This window comes from Mus caroli, chromosome 5 (genome assembly GCF_900094665.2).
Source record: "Mus caroli chromosome 5, CAROLI_EIJ_v1.1, whole genome shotgun sequence".
In the NCBI taxonomy this organism is placed as follows: Eukaryota; Metazoa; Chordata; class Mammalia; order Rodentia; family Muridae; genus Mus; species Mus caroli.
The window spans coordinates 52,397,623-52,406,841 of NC_034574.1; positions in this window are offsets into that span (position 1 = coordinate 52,397,623).

Consider the following 9,219-nt stretch of genomic DNA (forward strand, 5'->3'; position numbering starts at 1 on the left):
ACTCTAAGGTGTACATATTCTTTCATTAATTTATTATTCATTTATTCACTTTGCATTATATCCCCTTCTTTCCTTTCTTCTAAGCCCCACTGTAGCAACTCCCTCCCTCATTACCATTCCTCTCTTCTCAGAAAAGGGGAAACCCCCCAATTGTATCAACATGCCCTAATACATCAACACATAGCAAGACAAAGCACATTCTCATCCACTGAGGTCAGACAAGGCAGCCTGCTAGAAGAAGGACATGCAATATTGTCAGAGAGAGACCTTGCTCTAATTGTTAGGGGATTCATATGAAAATAAAGCTTTCTATGACAAGTGAGTAGCAGGCTAGGTCTAGCCCGTGCTTGCTCTTTGTTGGTTTAGTCTCTGTGAGCCCCATGGGCCTAGGTTAGTGACTTTCTATGCCATCATGTAGAGTCCTTGACTTCTCTGGCTCCCTCAATACCCCATCCCTCAATTGTTCCACAAGACTCCCTGAGCTCCATGTTATGTTTGACCATTGGTGAAATCTATAGCTAGTGGATGAAACCTTTCAGGAGACAGTGTGCTAGGCTCTTTTCTGTAAGCATAGCATAGTATCATTATAGAGTTAGGGTTTATCTCTCTCCCATGGATATGTCTCAAATTGGGGCAGTCAATGATCGATCATTCTTTCAATCTTTGCTCCATCTTTATGCTTGCACATCTTGTAGGCATGAATAATTTAGGATAGAAGGTTTTTTGAGTGGGTTGATGTCCCCATTTCTCCACTGGGATGAGCCAGAAATCAGGGATTGGGGAGGATCCTGCGGGTGATCCTAGCTGAGACTCTTAACAGAAGACAATATGAGCACTGAAGTGGCCATCTCCTGTAGTCAGGAAGGGTTCCATATATACATATTTTAATTGAACATAAAATAATATGAGTCCCTAATGGCATTTTCAACATCCTTAGTGTTACTTTATCTCTCCTCCCTGTCTCTCCACTTGCCCCCATTTTCCATTCACAGAGCTATTGTTTTATAAAGTACTTTTTTTTTTTGCTTTTTGTTGTTGTTGTTGTTGTTGTTGTTTTCTGAGACAGGGTTTCTCTGTATAGCCTTGGCTGTCCTGGAACTCACTTTGTACACCAGGCTGGCCTTGAACTATAAAGTACTTTTTAAAAGTCATGACCAAGCACATATGTTCAAAAGGTATGTAGGCTTTGATTGCAAACGAATTTCTGATTTTATATACTACACTGACCTTTGTCAGTTTGCCTTGATTAGAATTTTCTCATCTGTAAAGTAGGGAAAAAAACAATATTACATGACCATGTAGAGTACAAATAACTATTTTTATGTATAAATCACATTTTAAAAGTACCTTAATTAAACATCCTTGTTTTCTACTTATAACCCTATAAATATCCACCTGTCATGATTAGCCTACTGTGATTTATGTAGACTTCTCTTTCCTGCAGGTTGTCTGAAACACTGTACACATTCCATTTCATGTTCAAATTTCTCAGTTTTAAAATATTGATGATTCACTAAACTATTGAAATTAATTTTCATAAATAATTTACAGTATATGAAATTGTTCATTAATTAACAATCTGTCCCTTTTACATATCTACGTTTGTTATCTTCTTATTTTACCATTTTTATGAAGTCAAGCAGAGTAGCTTCTCTTAGGATGAAACACAGCACACTATTTGCCCTTCCAAAACATCGGTGTACCTTGACATGTCACTATATATGTTATTGCCTCTTAGATTTTGGAAGACATATAATCTAGAAACAGGAAGGCATTAAAAAGTACAATTGTATTTCATAACTCTTTAAGGTTTTCAGGTATTTATTTTAACATTTGGGTTTCTACTTATCATAAAATCATATTGGAATATGCAAAATATAAGGGACAATTTGTACTCTCAAAATGTTCAAAATGGAGGGTCTACCTGAGCTGACTTCAAAATTTATTTATTTTAGAAAGTGTCTGTGGAAGAATATGCCTTTGAAGGATGCATTTTGTTCTTGGCTCATCAAATGAATGTATCCTGAACACCAATTAAGCCATGATATTATAGTGCCTATTTATCTCTTAAACTTATAAATACCAAGATTATGCTATTTATTCTACAGTTATGTTTACTTGTAGGCTCCAAATAGATCTAAATATATGTGTATGATTGTATTATGTACATGTTGAATGTATGTTTGTGTGCATATATATGAAGAGTTAGAGACCTTGTATCCTTAGTTGCTTTTTGTCTTAGTTCCTCCAGTCAGGCTCTCTCGATGAACTTGGAGCTTGCTTTTTTGTCTGGTAGGTTATTTGCTAGCACACTTGAGTGATTTTTGTGTTTCTGCCTTCCTTCCTGTTAAAACTAGGGTTACAAAGAATGCATAGTCATACAAGGTTTACTGAGTTATCTGCCCAGACCCTTATAGATATTTTTTTAAAGTAACATTTGAGTTAAGCTTAATGATAAGTAATATTTTCAAGAGGTGACATGGAGGTTTTACTCAATATGTAATAGAAATGTTGTAGCTGAGGTAATGGTATGAGGGATGGCATTCCTTTAAGAATCTGTCAGGGTGAAAAGGGACTTAGAAACAGAAGCAATTCTATCTGAGTGTGGGAAATATTCTAATATAGGAGAAATGGAAATTAAATATAGAGGATATGAAAGAAAAAAATTCTACTGTAATGAGAACACTTGCAAACGTTGCAAAGGATGAAGCTCTAAAAGCTTAGCTTACCTGACAAGGTGTGACAGTCTAATCCCTGTGAGGACTTTGAAGAGGTCACCAAAGCTGTCTGAAGCCAGAGAATTGTGACTCCTGAGCCCTAGAATCAATTCCCGCTGGGTTTCAGGGCCGCCCTGGGAGTTTCTGCTTAAACAGCCTGCAAGAAATCTTTCTTAACATATGGGGCTGTAAAGTGACAGTACATGTTGTCAGGTCCCCCATTATAACTGTCTCCCAAGTGAAGGAAAGTGTGCGGCTTCTTTCTAGCCTTGTCATTGTCAAGATCTGTCCAGAGGCTTCCAGAGAAAATAGTTAACTTGAATAAGTTCGTCCTTAAGAAGGTGAAGCAGGAGATGGAGTTTCTGTCTTAATGTGTGGCAGAGAAATGAAGAAGTGAATTTTCAGTTTGTTTTTAAACAAGGCTGTCTCATGCAGTGAGAAATGAAGCATCAAATGCATTTATATGACAACTCGAATGTGCTTAGCCAGAAAGTAAGGTGACAGTTTCAAGAAGGGAAACTATCTCAAGAGTTAGTCAGAATTGTGTCCTTGGCCTTCAGAAGAACTCCCAAGCTACACGTGTCTGCTCCTTTCTTGCCCATTTTCTGAGGTTTTACTTGCTAAATCTATTACAGTTATATACCTTACTCAGTACATTTAAACACTCTTCCGGGAACTCTCTAGAACCCTCTCAGAATTTCACCCATAACAGTTGTATAATTCCCTAAGCTGTCTTGAGTCTTCTACTAGAAAATTATTATTATATTCAGAATATAAATCTGAGAATATTTTACCAAACTATTTACTGACCTAATATTACATTAAACTTCAACGTCTTCTTCTCTCTGCATGATATCCTAGATTAATGCACTATATAAAAGCTTGTAAATGTAAACATGTTTCGTCTTTAAATGTCATTAAAAGTGTTTTAGTAAACATTGAAATGATCAATGTGTAAATTGGTTCCAGATAATGTTTATCAAATATTTAGGAAGAGAAAATAAAATACAGTATGGCAAAAAATCCAATTCAAAGAGGTAATTCTTGGGGGGGGGAGAGATTTGCTTAATAGGGATAGAATTTCCACAGTAACAGCTTTTTAAAATACAAATGGAAAAGAGGCAAGATTAGCTTAAATAAAAATTAATGCAACATTAGTTTTGCAAATTTAATGGAATAGTTAGAATTTGAAGTTTATATTAAAAAGACAAATACAAATTATATTTTCATTGTATGTGATTGTTCACACATTTTAAAATTATAGAATTATTGCTAGTAATAATATTTTTCATTGAAAAAGTATGATATATAAGGAAGTTTCTTTTATTTTTATACCTACATGTCTGTCTAGTCATAGGAAAGAAAAAACATGAACACGGGCATTATTCTAAGCAATTATTCTAATTTTCTTATGTTTCTACATGTTATTTAATTTGGGGGGAATTGAATACAGTTACTGATGCATGTAATCTATGTCTATGTCCTTATGTTTTATGTATTTATGTATTTATTTACTTACTTACTTATGAATTACTTTTTAACTAAAGGATAGAAGGATGACTATAGAGACAGACTGACTCAGTGACAGGTATAGATTATAGTTTTCTTCTTTCTCCTTGTTTACTCTATTACTACATATTATGTAATTTACTTTCTTGTATTTTTGGTTGTGAGCCTAGCCTTTAATGGCTGAGCCATCTCTCCAGCATGTAATGTACTTTCTTTATACTATTTAATGAAAACATCAACATTTTGCAACTGTTTCTTTCTAACAATAGTGAAAATAAATGACCACAGAAAATGAACATTTAATATTTCTCTTGCTGTTCGTAGTTTTATGCAAACAACACCAATTATGTTGAAAAATTACAGGGGTTTACGAGTTTGACTACAGTAAATTCTGAAAACCACACCACCACACAAAGTTCACAGGGGAAGGAGTAATCAGATTTTTATCAGCCACCAACTACCTAATCCAACTGGGCAGTTTTATTGTTAACAAATATTCATAAGATACATGTAGGCTTAAATTATTCAAAACCTAATTAAATATGGATTCTTAAATGCTTTAGCCTCCCTTCTAGCCCACCAGAGGCTATCAAAGGAAATCAAAGGTTATTAGGCTCTGAAGGAAGTGGACAGGTTAGAAATAGTTCTTTGGGATGATTCTACCCTTCCTTATCAGGTATCAGCAGTTCACTCTACTAGCAAACCATCAAACATGGATCCAGCAGCTGCCATCCAGTCCACTTGGTAGACACTACATGAGAATCAGCAGCAGCAGTTCAATCCAGAATAGACCACGAGGCTCCACTGATAGATGAGGCTAGCTAAACCAAAACTAGGAAGGCAGAGCAATGGGAACCAACGCTAGAACCTCCTCCCACATTCTGTGGATTCATCTTTATATTCTTTCTGAACATCATGCATCCTTTTTGCATGTCTACCTTAGCAAAACATCCTTTCACCTGTCTGCTCCAGCAAAACACCATTATGACCTAATTGAGTCTCCAAAGAAACCAGAAAATTCCATTTGAGATCCCAGGGGAGTCTGAAAAACAGTCCACATTTCTTTTGTGCCAAACAGGTTATTCCAGTTTATTAGGGAAGCTTGACTTAATTATTTTGAAAAGTCCAGTCTACTCAAATTGTAAGTAATTTGCCCCAAATAATAGAGTAAAGAATTATGATATTTTCTGGCCTGAAACCATCTTTGTCCCCTACTTCAATCCAGTTTTCACATATTTTTCAAAGTAATGTAGCTGACATTTAATTATTGATATTATAATATGTAAAGTGGGATTATTGTCATGTCTGTTATTGTTAGCCAATAATTAAGAATTAGAAAAGACATAGGAAACATGATATGCAAAGAAAGGCATAGGAAACATGATATGCAAAGAAAATATTATCTGGGATTATAATTTTATTGTAAAATCTGTAAATTTTAAAATGAAAATGTATTTCTATATTTTTGAACTGTGGAAACTCACACAGCTGTCTCATTCCATCTATGTTTCTTTAACACTAAGACCCAAAAGGAGTTCTTGGCAAAGGAAGGAATTTTATTTAGCTTACAATTCTGGAGGATTAAGGTTACACTGATTCATTTTGTTCATGTTTTGTGAGAGCTCTGTGGCAAGAACAGGTACAGAAGGACCAAGAATTTTGGCAGAAAGCAGGAGACCAGAAAAAGTATGTTCTGCCTCTATTGATTATAGCCCACCCAAGTGAGAACACACTATGCATGAATCCCATCCAGGACCCAGCTCACGATTAAGTTCATCACTGATGACTAGGTCCATTACCACGCAGTGTAACCAAAATAAGAACTAAAACTAAACTCTGTGCAGAAGAATTTTAAAAGACACACTCAAGGTTTTAAGAATTTTAAAAGACACACACAGTGGCCGTTTTAAGAACATAAAAAACCTGAGTGATGCTAACATCAACAAGGAGATAAAGTGAAAATGTGAGAAGAAGCTAAGGAGGGAATCTATTATTTTTCAGAAGAGCTTATCAGACAAACATTATGGGATGAGAAAGTGTAAGTTTAGAAAAAAAATGTCATGTTCTTTAAATTACACAAAGTGTGGTCTGTCTTTCAGGTAAAAAATTAATATTCAAGTCTATTTGTATTTTATTTATGATTGTCTTATATTATATATATATATATATATATATATATATATATATATATTGTATTTAAGAAAATGTGACTTGATTTAATGGAGGCAGCATAAATCTTTGGTGTTATATCCTTTCCATTGATGAATTACTTGAGTTATTGTGAATGTTTATATTTATATTGTACTAAAAAAAAATTATCCAAGAAGATCAAATAGGGATCTTTCTTCTCTATTTAAAGATTTGTGCTTTCAAAAATTGAATAGAGGAATTTAGGAAATCTGGCTATCGTTTTAGATCTTTACATTTGCAGAGTAATTTTTAGATTTCATGTGAGTCTATAAACATGACCCATTTGCAGAGTTTTGTACATATCAATAAGATGTTTTACATCTTTCTTCTTTCAGTGATGGAAATAAGCAAGGCTTGAAGCCTCCATCAGGGAAACTGTCAAAAGCTTTGTGAACCACATCATCACCTCTGCCTTATGGAGGCCAAGGCCATATTAGACAATTGAAAAGACAATAAAAAAAACCAAACTTCCCAGTGGAACCATATAGCAGAAAAGGAATGTGATTTTCTCAAGTTGAAGCACTAAACTAACACGACTAATGATTTTTGGAAAATTATTTAAACCTTTTGAGCCTCTTTTCCACACTTTCATTATTAAATTAGTTCAATTTTTATTAAATATTCCACGTTTGTGAAGCATGACAACTACTTACAAATACAAGTTTTGTAGAAAGTTGTGATGGCTCAGTAAAGACAACTGCTGTAAATTTATGTAAGTTTGGCCTATGGGACCCATATATAATTTCTCCTCTACTTCCACATGATTACTGTGGCACACACACACAAACACACACACACACACACACACACAGCTCTTAACATTTTCAAATACATGTACCCTCTGAGTTTTTTCTTCTCTCTGAGCAATTTCTGACTAGTTTATGCCACTGGTTGTATCCTCTAGAAAGAGGTTTCTGGAGTAAAGACAGTGAGAAAAGCGTCTCATGAGCTGTGATATTCTGGTATTACACACTGACACAACAGACTCACCTAATGCTTGACACAAATGCTGGGAGTTGTTGACTCAGACCAGACTACGCAGTGGAGTGGTATGTTCAATGCACCATTCAGAACACTGTAATAAGAGTTTACAAGTTGAATCCTTGAATTCGTCTCACTGACAATCTTAGGTCCATGAATCCTTACTGAAATCCAGGTGCAGCAGAAGTAGAGTTCCAAATGACCTTTGATGATTTACAAACCTAAAAATGAAGGTGAATTCTGTTGCTCAAATAAATTATTTATCATTGTTGTTTTGCAAGGAACTTTTGAAAGAAAAATTTAAATCTAAGGAAGAATGTATAACATAATTTTAGTGAAACTTCAGAAAGAAAAAGAAAATGTCATCCAAATTTATAAACAATGCAGAGTAGTTAATACAGTGCTTCCTATGCTAAATATGTATTAATTGTATGCATGCATGCTGATGGATAGTGTATATAATATCTATCAGACTTATTATGAAAGTAAATATGGAAGACATTTGAATTATACTAACCTCACCATTTGAACTTCTCATGACATATACCTATGATTAGGATTTGGAAATGGAGACAGGAAGACCAGATTTCACAGGTAAAGTGAGTGTGACCATGGTTTGGGTTACCTGAGGCCCTTATCCAAAAGCAAAGCCAAAGAATTTAAAACTATTCTTGTTGGTTAAAAAATGTAAAAAATGGTCAGCTATATGGCTTAGAAGAAAAAAATAAAGTGGGGAGGGAGGCCTCATTGATAAGCCTGAGGATCGAAATTTGATAACTGGAACATTCAGACCAGAACTGAAGAACAGACTTCTGCAAGTTATCTGTCATCCCTGTGTGCTCTATGGGAGTGTGTGCACATGTGTATAAGAACTGTTTTAGTCACATTTCAATGGCTGTAGTAAGATATCATGACCAATGTAGCTTAGAGAATCAGTCTATTGGGGGATACCAGTTTCAGTGGGTGAGGCCATGACCATCATGGCAGGGGTTAAGGAAGAAGGTAAACAGGCATAATGCTAGTGTATAAGATCTCATATCATTATCAGCAAGCAGTTCGTTGTGGGAGAAATGGCATGGACTTTGGAAACCTCAAAATCTGCCCCCAGTGACATATCTCTTACAACAGGGACATACATCCCAATTCTACCCAAATAAGTCTACCAACAGAAGAAGAAATGGTCAAATGTATGAGCGGGGGATGGGGTGGGTGGGGGTCAATCCCATACAAACCAGCAGTTAAGAAATGTAATTTTTGAATGGAAATAAATCATGAACAAGAAAACGTGCGTCTCTTATTCTTGCTTCTCTCCCTTACCTCTTGCACCCTTGCTCCTTCTCTCTCCCCATTCCCTTCCCCCTCTTTCCACATGGTCATGGCCAGGCCCCCCACTTCTCTTCTCTCTCCTTCTCTCTGCCTTTCTCTGCCTCTGCTACCCTCTTAACTTCCCTCCCCATGCCTTGTATAAACTAACTCTATTCTATACTTAAGAAAGAAAGAAAGAAAGAAAGAAAGAAAGAAAGAAAGAAAGAAAGAAAGAAAACTTGCATCTAATGTAAAATACTAAAATAGTGCTTGTAATTTAGATACATTCTTTCTTTAAATATATGAAAATTTGCATATATATGCACACACACACACACACACACATATATATATATATATGTTTCTTTAGATAATATGGACACATTTTTTCAAAAGCAGTAAGGAATGTGAAATTATTATTTTTATCTTAAGGGGAAGGATCTCAATAAATGAATATAGTTACTGAAAATGTCATTTTTAAAGATTTTGCTATTTTCTTTTTTTTTTTTATATATTT